Source organism: Balearica regulorum, chromosome 13, assembly GCF_011004875.1.
Source record: "Balearica regulorum gibbericeps isolate bBalReg1 chromosome 13, bBalReg1.pri, whole genome shotgun sequence".
In the NCBI taxonomy this organism is placed as follows: Eukaryota; Metazoa; Chordata; class Aves; order Gruiformes; family Gruidae; genus Balearica; species Balearica regulorum.
Window position 1 is genome coordinate 1,612,279 of NC_046196.1, and position 18,685 is coordinate 1,630,963.

The following is an 18,685-nucleotide window of genomic DNA, read 5'->3' on the forward strand; positions in this document are numbered from 1 at the left end:
CCTCTTCATTGAGGCACAAGAGTCTGGTGTGTTTACGCGTTGGCTTCTACTCTAAGCTTGGAGATCTGTTTTGATATCCAGTTGCAGGAAAGGGTTCCTCCCCCCTCCTGGTTTTGTACACAAAGTACTCTCTTACCACTGGGGACATGGCCCTATAGGCAGAGAACAAATTCCAGGCACCTCTTGAAGCAAAATTCCCTCCTGAGATGGCTTCTGAAATTGGGTATATAAACCATTTTTGGGTTGTTTTTTCCCTCTCTGTGCAGGCAAAGATATTTAGCTGAAAACATCTTGTGAACGTAATGCTTTGTAGTGGCTGTGTGCTTTCCTGAAATACTGAAATTTGTGTAAATGTAAGGAACTTGGAGTTAAATGTATTTTTCCTTTTTTCTAGTTTGTTCATAAAATGGAACATTTTATATAATCACTCCAATTATTTCCTTTTTCTAGGGGGGAAAAAAAAACCCCCAACACCCCATGGAGTCACGGAGGGGGAAAAGGAGATTAACTCTCGCATGTTTTCAAATGGCATCGATACATTCTTTTGTGCCAGGTAGTTCCTCTACCAGGAACTAAATATTTGACTTGATTAACTTAAAAAGAAAAAGTTGGCCTTTTTACAAAATGGTTTTACTGGCAGATTAAAGGTGCATATTGGAGTGCTTTTAAACGGTTGCGGTGGCGTGCAGTAGAAAGGTTTAAAATGCTACGTGGAGCGAGACCTGCACTGACTTCTCCGTCTCGGCAGGGAAACTCTTAGGCACCTCGTTTCGTTACGCCTGTGAAATGTCGCTGTTGAAGCTGTGTGACCTGTTTTCTTTCCGTGGGCAGCTCTCTGTCAGTTGAAGATCTCGCTTGGAGGGGTGGTCTGTATCTGGATGAGCTGCTCCTAAAGCGCAGTTACCCTCACGGCCGTCTGTCCCCAAAGCAGAGCCTGTCTGCTCTTGCTTAGGTGTCTCCGGGGTTTGTAGAGCTCAGCTTTTTTTTTTTTTTTTTTTTTTAATGCAACAGTGCTCCGTCTCTCTTTTGGTTCTAGGAGAACTTGTCGGTCCTAAAGGAGGTAGCACAGGAAGGTATAAAACTTGCCAGGGCACATCTCGTGTGTGTCCTCCCTGGAAAAGGGCGGTCTGGGCTCCAGTGGGGTTTGCTGTGAACCTGTATTGTTAGGCTAGCTGGGACTTGCATCACCTCCAGACTTGTCTGAGTAAGTGGTGAGGTTCGGTTTGTGAAATTCAGAGCAGGCTCAGTTTGCCTGAACAGTGAACAACACATTGGAGAGCGTACCTTCCATTTCTGCCCTCCAACTTGATCAATTCCCAACTAATTTTTTTGCTTATTTCTGATCTACACAGTGATTAGAGGAGCCCTGGTCACGTAAGCGTTAGCTGCCTTGACAGGCTGGAAACTAGAGACGTTTGTTATGTTTTACAATTGGTTTTACCGCTCGGTTCTGCTTTTAAAAATGAAATCTTGTCTATATCTCCATTTCATGAAAACGTGGCTCAGAGTGAATTGATTTTTTTTTTATGTGCTGCTTTTTGTTTTTATGATGTTGTAATAGCGTTTTCTCAGACTTAAACATACAGAATGTCCAATATGAATGTTGGTTTTGGATGGGGGAAGAAAACTCAAAAACAAACCCAAAAAACCCTCCAGCAAAGCGCTGGGCTTTGTTTCTTCCCTTGTGCGTGGTAGGCAACCTGTTTAGATTCTTTTATTTTCTACTTATGTTTTAATTGACTAAGTCCCCAAAAATGCTCCTAAACAAAACGAAGCATATCGCAGTGTCGTGCAGCGTTCTTCCGCTGTTCAGTAGAGCAGACAAATGTATTTCTCTAGGGTCAGTGAAGACTAGTCGTGTTAATCGATACTGTACCAGCAGTGCTCCCTTTTCAGTAAACCAGATGGGCTACTTACAACTGGTGGTGATTATTTTAACTGTGTAATTGTAACATGGCTGTGTGATGACAGGGTTTCCTGCAAATACTTCAAAGGAAGGTTCCTGACAAGTGTATCTTTGCAGTGTTTAATCTGTACTCTTTGTCTTTATGTTGTGGCTTTTGGATGTATGTTTGAAGTACTAAGATTTTTTTTTTTTAACCTCCTGCTTTTTCTATATGTTAAAAGAAGGCAATATTCTATAATAATGAAGTGTCTCAAGTACGGGAATAAAACCAGGACTTGGGGGGGCTCCCGCAGTAGTATATTGGTTTCAGTTAGTTTTAGGTCCACTTGGTGACTAAGGCAAAAACTAGGAAGTAGGGGTTTTTTATATGAAATAGTGCTTGAATCTTCTATAAACATGCATGTGGCTTTGTTTTGGGGAAAATATGTTTGGGGGTGACTTGAGTCTTAACTGGGACGGTCTAATTACTCGGTGAAGAAATCCTTCTCCGAGGGAAGGAAATGCACAGGACTGGAGCTGGTTAATTAAATTTTTTTGTAAAATTACCCAGTGACGGTTTTCTTACGAGGTTAGCCCCTCTTCCTCCCTCTACGCAGAGTACCTGAATTTCAGGCTTGACAGTCTGCCTTACAGGTTGAAATTCTTCCTCAATATTAAGATTTAATGGTGGTAGATACGTAGCGAGTGGTGACAGGTACTACTGCTTTTCAGTACAGCAAAGCAAATAATACTTGGAATTATTTACATGGTGGTTGTTATTCTAATTGTATTTCCTTGATGAGGCTCCAGTAAAGGTGGTTTGTCTGGTGCCTCCATCGTGAGTGAAAATTGTATGTATTTCAGTTGTAAAAGGCTGCGGAGAGAAACTGGTGTCTCCACCAGTGAAGATTTTAGCGTTTCGTGATAAACTTGTATATATTTTTACTCTGTCTAATTTAAAACGGTCTGCACGATGCTTTACAGGAGTGATTTGTATGCAGCTTTTAAGTATTTTCTTTTTCTTGCGAGAGAGATTAGCGGCGTGGAGCTGCTTCTTCTGAGGGTGCAGAGCGCTGGGATTCTCAGCCAAGTGTTGTGTAATTTGTATGCCGCTGGCACGCGGTCATAAAAAAATACTCGTGTAAATGTTAAAGGAAGGCTTGTGCAGTCAATTATTTGAACTCACAAGCATCCTGAGCAGCGTCGGGTTGTGCGGCTAGAGCCTTAATACGGTATTTTTGAGCAAAATGCTGTCTTTGGTAAGCTGCTGCGAAGGGGGGTAGGCAGCTGTCGGCGTGGTCTGGAGGCTGGTTTTGGGTGTATTGGACCCTACCTGGAACTTTCAAGCTTTCCCGTGTGAAAACTCGTGTTTTCTGGTGTAATTTTCTCTGTTGAGTATTTAAAAATCTTAATTTGTCTGAGTCTGGGTGGTGGTGCTGGCTTCATCTGTGGCTAGTTAAGAGGTGATGCCAATTTGTAATCCTTTACAAGTATATAAAAAAAAAAAAGAAAAAAAGAGGCTTAAATGCTAATAGCAGTGAAAAAAATCTGTTCAGCATGTAGTGTGTGTGAAGAAAGCAAGCACACACGTTGGTCTGTGTAGTCTCTGTCAGCTGAGCTGAGGGCTTTTAAAAATCTGTTCTAATTTTTATGCTGTATGTGGAATGGCTAATCCCATAAAAGCCTCGCACCTTTTGACAGATGAAACGCTGCTGTTCTTAACTTATTTGAGCAAAATATTTTTATAGATGGTATTAGCTCTGTGGCTCCGAGGGTAATGCAGTCCTTACACAAGAAAGATCTTGCTTTGATCTGACAGCTTTCAAGATCCATTTCCAATCACTGAGTTCCATTAACTCTGTTTATAATGGTGCCCTCAGACTTTTTTCTGTTTATGTGACTCTTCAGGGTGTTAACATTTCTGCGTATATGAGTTCTCTTTAATAAACTGAAGGAGTAATTGGGGTCAGAAAAGGAAATAATCCTGTTAGAAGGTGAAGTTAATTATATCAGGTATTTTGGACTCCAAAATTCTTCCTCTCGATTCTTTAATGGTTTCCCCAAACTGTAGGACGTAGAGAAGTAATCAAATTGCCACCAAAGTAGGACAGTGGGGCAGGGTGATGTCTGTACGGTTAATTTTGGGAGCGTGAAATAAGTGCAACCACGGGCTTGCTGGTCCTGGAGAGGAGGGGAGGCTTCCCCGGGCAGGCAGCCTCTTCCTTCAACACTATCTTCGTGGTCCCGTGTCCTTTAAAGCTGTGAGTTGAGGGTGGCAGGGTGTCTGGTGGCACTTGTAGGGCTTGGTGGCCTCTCAGGCGTGGTGCGGGAGCCTGGTAGCTCGGCAGCACCCCGTGCCGTAGCTTGGCGGACGATGGGTGCCGGCTGTCGGGGGAACAGCCACCCCTCTTCGTGGCACTACCGGCATCTTGACAGACCTCACGTATGAGAAACCGTCCTGGGCTTTCCGGCCCCTTTCAGTTTTGGTAGTGAAAAGGCGTGAGCTCCTAAAGAGAACTTCTGAAACCTGTGTCTCTTCTTGTTAATTTTCATTTTCTGAAGTTCATCATTTGAATAAGTTGTTTGACTCATTGCAGCGTAGTTGGGAACGGAGGCTGAAACTGCAGCCTGCGAAGGCCAAGGAGTTGGGAGATGCTACCCCAAGGTAAACAAAAAGCGTGCGGTAGTCCTTAGTGTCGTGGGGTAGCAACAACGGAGAGTGAATTAGCTGTTGTAACCAGAAGAAAGTGATGGGGTTTTTTTCTAGGTCAGGGTTGAAGGCACTGTCAGGGTGGTGATGTGAAGCATATATTACTGTCTGCATTGTCCCTGCCATATGGATGTGTGCAGTACTGCCCTTGGCATTCATGCGTTGAATTATTTATCCTCTAAAAATCTGTAGGCAGCCTTTCTTCCTCTGTCTCTTAAGAAAACCAAACTTACCCGATTAGTATTTTTAAAATAAATCTTCCGCTGTAAATCACCGTAGTGGCAGGAGCGAACTATTGATTGTATATAGCATTTGTATTAGTAAACCAAAGGTTACAACGTTAGACATTTTGTGGAAGCATTGAGAGATTAATTCTGCTGTTAGGTGCAGGAATGTTCATGCTGGTGCTGGGTTCATATGTGACTAAAATCCATGCCTGTTTCTTCTTTAGCAATAAAATTTACAGACTTTGATAACGGAAAGGGTAGAAAACTTTTTGGTATGTGTAAAAGCAGCTTTGTCTCAGCTGTGTGCGGGGGCAATAGATGTTTTTACTCACATGAGCAGTGAGAAAGCATCTCCTTTCCTCTGGCATTGTGTTGGATTTGCTCTGAGAAGAGCGTTCAGGTGGTCCTTGTTTGAGTGGTAGGCTTCAGATCCCCAGCCATTGGCGTCTGCAGGGTGGTTAAATGGCTCTGGGTCACCGGGGAGGGAAAGCAAACCCTGAAGGAAGCTGGCTCTGTTATATATATATATTTTTTTTTTTTTTTTTTAATAGACTGACAGCTTTGCAGTATAGAAAAGGTCTAAAATAATTTACCTTTAGAGCATCATAAAGCTGCTAAAATTGTATCATGGGCATGGCAAAGAAGGGAGATGTTACCCTCTAAAAAATTCCCCGGGATCCAGAGGCAGCCTGTCCCTGAAGGCTTGACAGCCTGTGCGGCAAGAGCCTGCAGAGCTAGGTTTTGAAAATACTGTGCTGCTCTCGCTGTCTTGGTGTGGCATGAAAGCATGTGTGATTAGGAACTCCTAAAAAAATACATGAAATGGCTTTAAAGGAAAATAAGGTGAATGGAAACTTCATTATTAAGTATAAAATGCTTAACTGCAGTTCATGGTGCATAAAAATAAAGCACACATGAAGGTGCTCCCCTCCCCCTGAGCACAGAGTGTTATCAGCTTATCTGGGCAGGAGTTCAGAGCCATAAAAACTGTATCCTGCTTACACCTTCCAGCCTATCCCATGACCTGCTCTCTGTAAACAAGTTGTGCCAGGAGCTCCAAATTACTAGTAAGTAGCTGGGTTTTCTGCAGGCTGGTTAAGTCCAGGAGGAGCCAAGATAAAGTTCCGAGAAGTTCTCCATTGGGAATGGTCTCCTGATAGCTGCCTTCTGCAGGGAGGAGGTAACAGACTGATAACCCTGCTGACTGTGGCAGTGGCGGTATCCTACGAAAAGCAGTAATCTTTTTGGGTAGACTTTACACTCTCGGTCTGGTGTTTTCCACGTTATGCACGATGATGGCTGTTGCAGATTGTGAAATGTCAGCGTTGTCGTAACAACACACACCACTTGCTGCACCGACTGTCGTTCTGCTGTTGCGTCAGGTCTTGGATGGACTGAAGATGTAAGCCTATTTATAAAGTACTGCTGTAGTTATATCTTTAGATGGATGAGATTAACCATGCTGATGATGGGAGGAGATATAGGTAGATGCGGGGAAAGGGTGTGTGTGTGTGGGGGGGAACAAACATCCTGCTCATGGCTGTGCTGGGGTTGTTTAAATACCACTGGGTGAGCTGGTGCTCTAGTTACAGTGCTTGGCTGCTTCCCATTGCTAGCTGTCTCCTTGGTTTCATCTTGCAGCTAGGTTTATCCAAACTGGATCGTGAGGCTGTAATGAGCGAGCCTCGGTATTTTTGCATGTAAAACTTTACCTTTCGGAGCAGTCCCGGCGTTGCATGCACTAGCCAGGTCTGAAGATGAAAACCTGTTCTCCTTGAACGTTGATATTTTCATTCCAACTCGTGCAGTTTCTTGTCCTACCAGCTTAGAAGGGACATGTGAGAATCTACTAGTTTTGAAAATGAGGATAGCTGATAACTGCAGTATCTCTCTAGTTTCCTTCCTCGCCGTAGCCTGTCTCGGCAGACGTCGGGGTGCTGCGTGGTGACCGTCCCATCTCTGGTCTGTTTGACGCTCTCCATTTTGCCAGCAGCCCAGAAGGCTTCCGGCTTTCTGACCGGCATCTGAGGTGCCCTGCATTACTCAGAGCTGCTCTCTGTTGTGGGTGATGGTAGCGAATTAAATCACCCTCCCCTGTGATCAGCGCTGGTACTGGGGTGTTAAACTTGTTCTGTGGTGAGAGCTGAATTGCCTTTGAGTTAGCCCTCATGTCGGGAAGAAGAGATCAGACGAGAAGTCAACTTTGTGGCTTTTTCCTGGTGTGCTGAGTAGTGCTCCTTAGTTAGAAAGCTACAGATTGTAGTCTTAAAATGCTGACTTGACTTCTGCAGTCTTTTCTGCCTGCTAGCTTCCCCTACTTCACGCACTGTAATATTTCTTCCCCTTTCTGTCTGTCCCTCCCTCCTCCTTCCTGGGAGCCTCATCTGATGGAGGTTCTGCTTGGCGTTCTGCTCTTGCCTTGGTCCTCCCCATGCAGGATTCTTGTCTCTAATTTTAGCCTGTCTGCCTTTTGATGTTCCCTCCCGTCTGTTCCTGCCTTTCTCCTTTTCTCTGACATCATCCTGCATCTTCATCTCCCTCTCGAGATCTGGGCCTTGTTTTTGCATGGTGGGAGGAAAGTCCTTGAAAATGGAGTGAAGCGGCCGTAGCATTGAGAGGTGAAGGGCCTGAGGGTGTGGAGACTTCTCCCAGGTATGAGAGTTTGGGGTGCTGGAGGTTGGGTCTCCCGTTGTGCTTACCACTAATGGCTCGTTACCTCTTCTGCATCACCCTCGCCACCATTCGGCTCTTTGAATTTTTGTCTTAAGGATCTGTCCTGTATTTGAAGGATGAGGCTCTTTGCCACGACACTACCAGTAATGGTTGTAGGCAGAATTTACTCTTACAGAGCAGTGCAGGTAATTGAAATCTGCAAGAATCCCTCTGAATAGTCTCTTTGGAGCTGTTACCTTGTCCATCTGGTGCTAATTCACTTGATGCAGCTTGCAATAGAGAAGGGTGCATGGGAGGTCTGCTGGCAGCCCTGCATGCTGAGTATTGCCTAGCAGCCTGGCTTTCCCCTGAACCTCCCGCCGTTATGGCATGAAAGCTGCAAGCTGCACAGTTTGCTCTGGGATTTGACTTCATGTTAGCATGCGTTTGCTTACATTTACAGAGAAAATGACTTTAATGCAGATGCATTTTGGCACAGTAAGCTAGTTCTCCGCAAAAGGATGCGGTGCACATTGGCAGAAAGCAGGGTACCCAACCTGATAGCTCTGGCATCCGGAAAGGGGGCTTGGCCTGGTGGGGTTCATCTGCTTGGAGACCAGCAGGGATGGTGCGTGTACGTGTAAGCTGATTTGTGCACAGAATATAAATACTTGCTGTTGCAGACATGCAGCCTGTGGTTTTAGAAGTTCTTTTGTGAAAACAACATTCAACCCCTCCACTGCTGCAGTGAGGAGCTTCAGTAGAAACCCAATCCTAGCAATTAGTGGAGGTTTAAAAGGCACCTAGCAACTGCTGGTGTAGTTCGATTTGCAGATTTTTTATTTTTTTTTTTTAGTCTAAGGTTTGTAGCTGTTTTCTTTGCGTTGTATGGAGATTGTCTGCTTGTCGCTGTAGAGGGAAAGGTGGAGGGAGTCGTGGTTGTGCTGAGATCAGTGACTAAATTAGTTGAAATGATAATGGTAATGCTGCTGTGGGCTCTGCAGCAAGCGATCCTCGGGGAAAGTGGAGCATGACTGGAATATATTTGGTGGTACGTGAATTTGGTGTTTGCGGGTAACCTGAGCTCACCTGTAAGGAGTTTTGTTACCCAGATACTTTCTGACCTAACTTGCTTTTGTCAACAGTCGCACCAAATGATTAACGAATGATGCTTTCCACGAGCGTGGTTATGTAAAATGTTGATACACTGCATTTTTTCAGATCAGCTTTATAACGTGTGCAGGGCTTTAAGTCGGAACTTCAAAGAAGGTAGTTTGCTTTATGGTTGAACCTATGAGCAGTTTTATGTGCAGGGTGGAGTGAACTTGCGGAGAATATTGCAGTTTTCCCACTGTCATAAAAAGTTATGATCCTCATGATTCAAGTATTGTTCTGTAGGCGGAGGCGAGAGACAGATGCAGAGGTCAGCGGGAGCGTGTACGGAGTAAGTTCAGATGTGCCAGTGGAGTGAATGCCGTCTTCTGTGTTCCCAGCTCACTGAAACGGGTTCAAAAAGTGCCTTGTGCTCTTTCTGGGTCTTCCTAAAGAAACCTGCACCTGTGTTACTCGCGGAACAGGCAGACCATTTCCATGGGAAAGGAACTTGGCAGGGGGAACCGTGAAACGCGGCTGAGAGGGGTGCTTTTTTCCAGTGCAGTATTTTAAACCCTTCTTAAAACGTGGCGCTTCAGAGTGGAAAAGAGACTGTAAGTCAGTTTATAACCTACTTTCTTTCTTTGGGCTTTTCTTTGGGGTATGAGCCAAGCGAGTTAAAAAAAAATAAGAATAAATAAGCTGCTGCCTCTTGAACAAGCCTCATTCCAGTTAACTTCACTCATGCTTCAGGAGATATTTAAAAACTGAGATATGTTCCCTAAAAAAAGGACTGTTTAGGCTAAGTGATCGTGGTGGGAGAGCAGGATAACCTTTTAAAGCCTTATTTGTGGGCTCTTCTAAAAGTGTCTGACAACGGGTTCCGCTTTAACCCGTGGTGAGGTGTAAGACTCTGCTAGCTGTGGAATCAGTGCCGCAAATTCTGAGGTGTAAAACACTTTTCAGTTTTCACTAAGTAAGTTATAGCTGATTAAAATAAGTCACTATTCCAGTTTCAGTCAGATCTCTATAAATATTCTGAGTGACTTAGCCTCTCGTTTAAAACATTTTCTCCTGGGATGAGGAGGTATAAATGTGCTCTTTGTTTGCAGCCAGGAAAATGAAAGGATCACAACATTCAAAATACGTACGTGTTGGATCTTCTGAAAAACTGTTTCTTAAAGAATGTATATTATATCGAAATGTGCAAATACCTTTGTTAAGGTGGTTTGTTTTCCGTTCTATTAGCTGGAAGAATTTTATTCTGAATACATTAAAACTTAAAAAAAAAAAGACTAGGATCCTTATCTTTGGATGATCCATTAGCTGTTCTAGCCTGCCTTTTATTTATTTTTGTAAACACATGTGTGAATGTAAACATTTTATCCAGAATGGCCTTGCAAATGTTCCTGCATTAACATATATTGTCATGGAGAATAATTTTCATTTAACTGTAATTTGCTTTATATTTTCCTGCCTGGTTGCCATAGAAACGCAGTCCGATGTGGCAGTGACTACTCACAGGAGCTAGGTTATGCGTTGCCTTTATAATGGACCTCTGTTAATCATGCTGCAGTTCTCACTGAGGGAACCATGATTATTTGCAGGAGGCACTTTATTTATATAAACTGTAAGATGCCTGCGGTACCTCAGAGTTATCAAGGGCGCTTTTCTGTTCTGCAGGAGTTTTGTCGTAAGAACTGCCTATGCATTAAGATGATTGTGGAATTGATATATATTTACTTAAATTTAATGTCGGTTAGACTTCATTTTCAATTTTCATTTCATTTACTGTGATAGCCTAACTAGCAGCACTCTTTCCTGTGGCTCAGCTTAAGGTCTTAAACGTTTGAAACGTAGCAATGAAACATTTGTTATCCTTATCTGCGTGTAAAAAGTTGACTTGCTTTTCATAATAATGTGTCTGTGTCTTTACGGTGGTGGTTGCAGCTGGGCAAACACCTTCTCTTCCACCCCAAGCCTGGCATCTAATGACAGCGAGCTTTGTCTAACAGTGATACCAAGCGCTTAATCATGCTTATAAGAAAAAAAAAAAGTTCCCTTTTGGCTACGAGCAGATAGAAGGGGGGTGAAGATGGATTTTAGTCACATTTGTTGCCTGTCTGTGGACTTTTGGGTCTATTTTACACCTCTCACTTTTGGCCATGGCACTTTTGGTCCACGTCTGCCTTATGCCACGACTGCTCTTCTGAACTGTGCCCACATTTCCCTTTGATTTACTGCTGCGCAGGAACCCCCAGGCTCAGAAAATGCAGATGTGAGTGTTACGTATGTCCACTGCAGCTGACAGGAGGATCTTGATTTTACAGCTGAAGACGATGGGGCCATCCCAAGGCAGAGGGGATGCAGGGCTTTAGCTACCTCCCTGCGTACAAGCCGTAGCGTGGCGGTGGGCTTTACCCGCTTCTGAAGGGGGCTGGGAGCTGTAGTGGAGCCCGTGAGCACATAGAAGCGGGTGCTTTTTTTCTTGTGACTCAGAGGGTGAAGTACAACGTGATCTCTGGAGTATCTGTGCTCAGATGCCTGACGTTTTAGGGTGCGCTGGGAAAATAGGATGCTGATATGTGCCTTTGACCATGGCTTGCTGGAAAACCTTGGAAGGACTTGACTTCCTGCTACCGAGATAAGAATCGCAGTGGCATGGGTTCAGACTGAACTCGTCAATTAGCAAATGATTCATATTTGCTTAACGGGATGAGCTGAAGGAGAGAAAATCAACCAGATGAGATTGTCTTTTGTTTGTGTACCTTCATGGCAGAAACCTTAAATTATAACTTAGAGACGTGGATTTCACTTACTGAACCGGACTCCTCAAACTGAATTTTTAGTTTGGTTTTAAGTCTTAAAGAACATTTGTGTGTTGGCCCTTTCTTTTCTCTTCGCGGTTAGACGCCAATTGTCAGTTACGTAAGTCTGGATTACTCCAGCACGTGGATGCTTTCAGATACATACGGTCTCACAGTTATTTCTTGGTACTTTACAGAAAGAATTGGGTAACATTTTGTTCTGTAATGCAGTATTAAGAAACTGAGCATTTTTTTTCCTGCAATGGTGTATAAACAAGTAGTGGTAACATCCTATTTAAAGCATTTGGAGGAGGTAGGGCTAAGAAGGGGAGGCAAGGCTGAATCAAGGTTTATTTTTCTTATACCTAAACGCTGTATTTTGGTACAATTTTGCTTGCCTTCCATGAAAGCTGTGAGCTTTTATAAATGCGCTATTTTTTGAGGTGTATAAGCACGGTGCGGTGTGTGTGCTGTGGGTATGGAGTAGCCTTGTTACTAGATGTTCCTCACCTCTGTTTCCCTTTTCCTGTATTTCTGTGACAGTGGACGATGCTGCTGCTCTTTTGCTGTTTACAAGAGGTAGATGTGAATCGTAGTCAAAGGCCAATCTAATTTTAATTAGAGCCTGCAAAATGCCTTGGCTGTAGTCAGGACTTTTGGGTCTCATGTAGAGTTTTTGCATTTTTCCTCTTCCCCCCCCCCCCCCCCCCAGATAAATGCTCAGAATTAACTGCTAATTTGTGTTTTTAGTGACATGTTTGGGATACTCAAATGTACCTCTTCAAAGGGGGAAGGTAATGCATTCTTACAATGCCAGCATCTCTAAGCTATCGGATGGGACAGTCAGGCTTCCTGGCAATTTATGAAATAACACACGCTCTGTGTAATTCATACATTTATCTGAATTTTATTCCATTTTTGCTTAACTTCAGCTACCTGAAAGTCAAGTGTTCTGCACCAAATGCTTTATGGTTTGGAAGTATTTTATTTGAGAGTTAAGTATTAAAATATGTAATGGCACAAGAAAATATTAGGAAGCAATTTTTTTGAGCTGGTGTTGAGTTGGTATTTCCAGGTATCATAGGAACAGCCTGTATGGGGCTGAAGGTAGAGGTGTACAGTGGCTGTTTGCCCGTGGTTCAAGTTGAGGTGTCATTACGGAGCTGGGCAGTCTGCTTAACGTATTTAAAACAAACAACCCCCCACGTGACCCTGTAGTCTGTGTATAAATGGGCGCGTACGATGGAGACAGCGTATGTTTTTTGACTTCTTCCTGGCTCTGAGGCAGCTTTGAGGTGGTTTTTTCCAAAGGTGGGGTCCTGAAGGGTTGCTTGAATTGCAACGTGAGCGGAGTTGTAGGTATAAACCAATGCGTGTGGTGACTGCCTGACTTTTGTGGACTCACGGATAGACTCCTTTACCTGGAAATGGGGTTAAACATTCATTCCCCAGCACAGGAAGGGCAGAGTGGCTTTGGTGGCAGAGAGAGTATTTGACTCTTTCTGAAGCTTCACTTTGAGAATATTTTAAGGTTCACTTATTTGTACTTGGGCTTGGTCTGACAGCCAATACGTTACCTTATCAGAAGTCATGAAGTAGTGTTAACTGCAGATAAAACATTATAAAGCCAAACTGTCCTTCTGCTGCCTCCTTTTCTTGGATGCTTAGAGTTGACTTTGAGCTGCTTTGCATCCCGTGTTGTGCCTTGAAGACAGCATTGAATTTAGCTCTGTTAGTTGTGCTCGAGATCTGAAGGGAAGCGAGCTTTCTAACACAGCCTGGGCACGGTGCCGTTACCAAGAAGACGGTGCAAATCAGGAGGAGATGTGGGGCGGTGGAGGGTTCGGAGGAGCTGCCTTGTGTGCAGCCGTGGGAAGAGGGATTTCTGCAGGGAGTGGGTGAATTGTTTCCTTCTGCTCTGAACAGCCTGTTAATGACCTGCCCTCTCCAGGGTGTAGAGATTAAGCTCCCGTGGCTAACTTCAACCTGGGAGACTCCCACCATATTGCTGCCTTCAAGTGTTTGTATCTAAAAATACATCCGTGCTGCTGCACAACGGGCTCAAGGCACATTAATCCTCCTTTCTTTAGGAAGGAGACTTTTGTTACTCGATGAACTAGTGCGTAAATTGTGTTTCTGCTGGGCGGTATTACCATGTTTCTTCTTCCAACAGAAAAATGTGGTGGAAATAATCGTTCTGGTTGGAATTCCCTCTCTGACAACAATAGCAGAAATGAGGTGGGGTTGTTTGAAAACGTTTAATGATGAAAAGTTTTGAAGGAGCCAGCTCTCCCAAGCTGCACAGGCTTCGCCACGTGATCCCTCTTTGCTGTTTAGTCTTCTGCAGAAACGGCAGCGTTCTCACAACCGGCTGGCTGAATAGTTTTGACCACTTCTGTCTCTTCTGAGCACAACTGTTTAAGAATGCTTTGTCTGTCTTGGATCTCGGTTACTCTACACCATTCTCTCATTTTTGCTAAGTCCATTTGGTTGTAATTTAGTACTTCTGTTTCTTTGGATGAGGAAGAATGAAAGCCTACCAGGCTACCACCTATAGCAGTACTTGGAGTTATTGCTGCCTCTGTGTGTAATGATTCATCTTGGAGGCAGACAGCTTGCTGCCCTCAATACCTCATTATAGTTCCAGACAAATTCAGATGTTGTGCTTCAGCATTTCTGGCTTACAAACTCTCAGCAGTGATGCTTCTGTTTATTGTAAGGCTTTGTTTCTAGGTAACTTTGGGGAATATTTTATGGCAGCAGTAGCACGAGGGCTAGTTTAGGCATGGCGTGGATAGCTGTAGGTGAGTTTACTGCCTTGTGTTGAACAACTTGGTAGCTGATATTCTTGCAGCGAGTTATAACTTGAATTCTTGCTGTTTGTGCCACTGGGGAAGCTGCAGTGGGGCGTTTGAGGTCTAGGATAGAAAATGACTTGCAGCAACCATTGCGTAAGCGTGTGTAGCTTTGGTCTTAGCGCTTACTGTTTTCCGTGTGTTCCGAAGAGAGATGAGACACAGTTTTTTACCTCTCAAGCTATTTAAAATTCAGCGTTATGTTTTCTCTCCTTTCATGTTTGCCTTACCTCGACTCATTTTGATACAGGAGCTCACCTGCTGCATCTGCCAGGCTTTTATCTGCCTCACCTGCCTGTGTTTTCCCCAGACCTGCCGTTGGTGCTAATCGGCAGTAGGGCTCAGGCACAAGCTACTTAGACAACCCAAACCATTTGTAAGGAAGCTTTCTTTAAAATATGGATGGCATTAGAGGGACTCAGGCTTAAAATTAGAAACTGTTTATGATGCACAGTTGTAGTTGTTTACCTTGAACCATAATTATCTTATTTCCGGAGTTAAAAACGTCACGTCAGCTTGCTGAAGTAAGATTTGATGACAAAGGAATTGTTTTTAGCCACCAGCAGAGCAAAGAAACTTCAAATGTGTGTCTAAATATGATTTTATAACCTAAAGTATAGCACACTCAGGATTTTAAATTGGCTCTGGAGGTTGCGTGGGCTTACGGGTAGGCCATTTGGCCGGGGATCAAGGGACTGGGTTTAATCCTGACTCTCTGTCCTTTTGTCCTCTGAGCGTTTTCCTTGCCACCCTCTGTGCTGTTTATTTGGCCAGCGATGTGTTTGAAGGAAGGGATATGCCCTTTTGCGAGGTGTTTGTAGATTTTTCTCGGGGTGTGGTTTCATGGCACGGCCAGAGACGGTTTGTCGCTGCTGGGGGGGGTGAGGTTCCCGGGGACGGACATCTCCCTGCTCAGCTTCGCTCTGCTGTAACCGGTGCCTTTACCCGCAGCCCTCGAGCCCCTGACCAGCTGGGGTACCACGAGCGTACGCAGACGGACGGTTGACTTCCTTATTCTATTATTTAGTAATGCTCTCCGGTGAGTCTTTGTGGCTGAGGTGGCCTGTGCCCTCCTCGTCGTGTTTTCCAGACCTGCTGTGGGACCGCAGCAGCCTCCTGCTTCATCGCCCTTACCTGCTGCTGCCAGGGTGTTCCTTGTTCAGGAGGAAAAAAATGGGAGGGGAGCAACTTCTTTAATGATGGCAGCTGCTACTTAAACCTGTTCAGGGCTTATAATAGAAAGGAGAAAAAAATAATCAGTGGAAGCTGTAGGTGCTTTCACTTTATGTGGTATTTTTAAAGAATCTTTTTATTCTGACCTTAACTTGCTGGGACCTAGACAATCAGGAAGAAATGCCATGTGTAAATCAAGGAGGCGCTTCCTTTATGGTTTTTCCTTGCTATGTAATTTGAGGTGATTGTAAGGCACTTGTCATAACTCTGGAAACTATAGACTTGAGCACGTTTTAACAATTGCATTTTTTCACGCTGCTTTCTGGGGACCTCCTGGGTTATCAAGCCAGGTCTGCTGCTATGGCAGGTAACGGTGTCATCTAGTCCCTGTAGCGGCTGTGTGTATCCGCTGGTGAGCCTTTGAGTGAGACTTGCATGTTCTTAAGAACCCCATATCCGAGTTGTTGAAGTCTCCCATTGTAATATTCGTGTGACTACACATGATTTTTGTGGCTGAGGAGGTTGTATGCAGCTGCTTGGAGTGGGTGATTGTGCACCCCTAGGATACATTTGCTCTGTTTTTTTTTCCTCTTTGGGAGAGACAACGTGTATGTTCTTGAAGGCTGAACGGTGACTTCCTTGACTCCTCCATGGCTAATTAGTGTGTTTTAAAATGGGATGCATGCATCCTTTTCACAAATCAGCTTTCAGAGAGGAAAGGAAATAGTTCAGTTATTAATAGTAACCTGTATCCAATTTGCCACTGAATTGCATGGTTGCAAATATCTGAGACTGGAAAGGTGGCAAATGTGTCTGTCTCCCTTTTTTTTTTTTCCCTTCCTTTCTTAAGAATGGTCTGTATTTTCTCAATGTGTTAAAATTGAGAACGGAGTAAGAAATTGCAGACTCATATTTTTAAATAAAGTGGTGCTCTTCCTAGCCTAGTAGCATCATTAACCCTCCTTCCTTCCCTTAGAAGAAGTTACAAAGGGAATTTGAGTGGAACGGCTGAGTAAAGGGCTCTCAGCATTACAGGGAAGGTGTTCAGTCTAACGATGGGAAGTATGTCTTTGTCCCACTTCAGACTTGTATTTAGGAGGATTGAAAAGGAGAAGGTATCTGAAATATGACAGCAGCTGAGATCTAACCATAAATTACTGGTTTAATTCCAGAGAACATACTGCTTGTCTTCACTGGGTTGATGAAGGCCAGTGTCTTGGAGCTTAAGTAGGACAAGCTGAAGCTTCAAGATTTTTTAGCTTGGCTTCATTCTGTTCAGCGTGGTGCTCTCAAAGATGGGCAGTACTTTGTCTGTCTTCAAAATTCACCTTTGAGTGTTCCTTTTGATGGTGTATCAGCGTATTCTTTACCATGCATCTTTTAGGTCTCATGGTGGAAATCCCCCTAGGTCTCTGGGGTTATTTTTGTTTTGAAGTGCAGGCGATAAGTTTCTAGGACAGTATGACAAATCTAAGCTCAATTCGTTTGCCAGATGAATCTGTCGCGATTCTTTATGGGTACCTGTGGACAGAAATCAAGTAACTTCTGGCTGGTTTTTGTTTATGGCTATACTATACACTAAAATAAACAGCTTGAGGGTTCTGTGAATTTTGGTGTTGAATTTTATGGCTGGATAGCTAACCAGTACAGGTTATTCGAAAGTAGATATGATGCTGCTGTTCTGTGCTGATGGTTTTCTCGGAAGCACATTCTCACGCACTTAACGTGTATATTCATGTACCAGTAATAACGGTGTGTTCTTCCGAAGCGAGACAGTGGCTCTTTGCTTTGCATGTGTGGATCATTTTATAAAGAAATAAGCCTGATTATGCATCTTTTTGGAAGAGATTCAACCAGGCTAGAAAGACCCAGCAGTCTTAGGTAATTACATTTCATATTGGAGCTCTAAAAAAGAAAACTGGTAAAGGTCTGGAGGATTATTTGGAAGCGTCGGAGCTGACAAACAAGGATGCCTGCAGCTCCCTCGGCTGACAGTGGATAACTGGTTTTGGGTGCCTAACCATTTCCTATTTTCCAGAGATGGCCACTTGATGTAAGTTAATGCTGTTACAAGGCAAGCGGTGCTAGTATAGTTAACACTTCTTTATCCGTTTGCTGAAAAAAGTGCATAATGGGATTTAACTTTTTTTTTTTAAACTAGGTGAGTTGTTTTTTAACTTATGCAGACTAAATCATAGCATGGCAAACAACGTGTCCTCTGGACTGGCAGACCGAGTCTTGTCTCTGCTTGCCAGTACCGAAGGACGAGCTGTAGCCTTGAGCTTCAGTCCAAGGTTGGTTAAGGAAATTGCAGAAGCTGTATTTTGACTTAATACTTTCCACTCATCAGAGAAGCCACAAAAGGGTGGTAAGGGTGAAGGAGGAGAGATGAGGGAACACGCTTGTGTGTTTCCAGAACTCTTCATTGTGTGCACAGCATTGAAAAATCTGGTTCAGTGGAAACTGTTTGGACTTGCTTTGCTCTTCTGCCACATCGTGCCAAGAAAAACCGAGTTACTTCAGGGATTTAAGCTTTCGGGTTGTGCTGGGAGCTGGGACTCTGCTGACAGCCCCAGTTTTTTACCCTGCCAAGTACCTTTCAGGCTGCTTTCATGGATCTTTCCAGGAGAAATGATAGGTAATTTTAGAGGTTAGTAATTTTGGAATATTCTTGAGAATAGAGAACTTTAAATGTCTAATATGAAGAAACCAGATAACCAATAATAAAGTTGGCATGTCCGGTAATTTCAGAATTTGCTGCTCAGTTGCCTGTTGTGTGTTTGCAAGGGTTAAACTCAGTGAAATGTTAGGCTTCTGCTGATAATTTGTTTTTTAGTTTAATGCAATTCAAACATAAAAGTAGTTAAATGCTTTTTATACTATCTTTTGGCCTACTGCAATGAACTACAGAATTTTTATTTGAACTTCTCAAGTCTCATTTCTATAAAAGGAGACACAGCAACATACCGTACACAAGCATCATTTCCCATTCTCCTTGCAAGCCTGAGATATTTATAAAGTAGACAACAGTGGTGTGCAGTAATTCCTCAGGGTCAGCCAAGAATGTTGTGATGGAAGCTGAGTCCGTTCGTTATATCGGTGTGTAAATACTGTAACCCGGGTTGTTTAATGAACTGAAAAAAGCACAAATCTTGAGGAGTACCTGGAACGCATTGAAACTTGTCATCTGCATCACAGATCCTGGATTCTTGTCACTCACTGGAGGTCTCTAAGCAGTGTAGTCATTCCTGAGTTTGGACTGTTGTCTATCCCCAGTTTCTTGT

General features: G+C 43.6%; 1 protein-coding gene across 5 annotated transcripts in view; it reads left to right on the forward strand.

Moving 5' to 3' along the window:
• The window catches only part of ANKRD11 (ankyrin repeat domain containing 11), a 155,083-nt gene that overhangs the window by 1,413 nt on the left and 134,985 nt on the right, over positions 1-18,685 (forward strand). For 2 of the 5 annotated variants that reach the window (XM_075765596.1, XM_075765593.1), the window contains exon 1: positions 6,058-6,224. The exons of 2 other annotated variants lie outside the window; for them this stretch is intronic. The gene's annotated coding sequence lies outside the window, so the exon portion shown is untranslated. Of the gene's footprint in view, positions 1-135; positions 224-6,057; positions 6,225-18,685 lie in introns of those variants that run through there. One more of the 5 variants, XM_075765595.1, reaches the window with a different exon arrangement.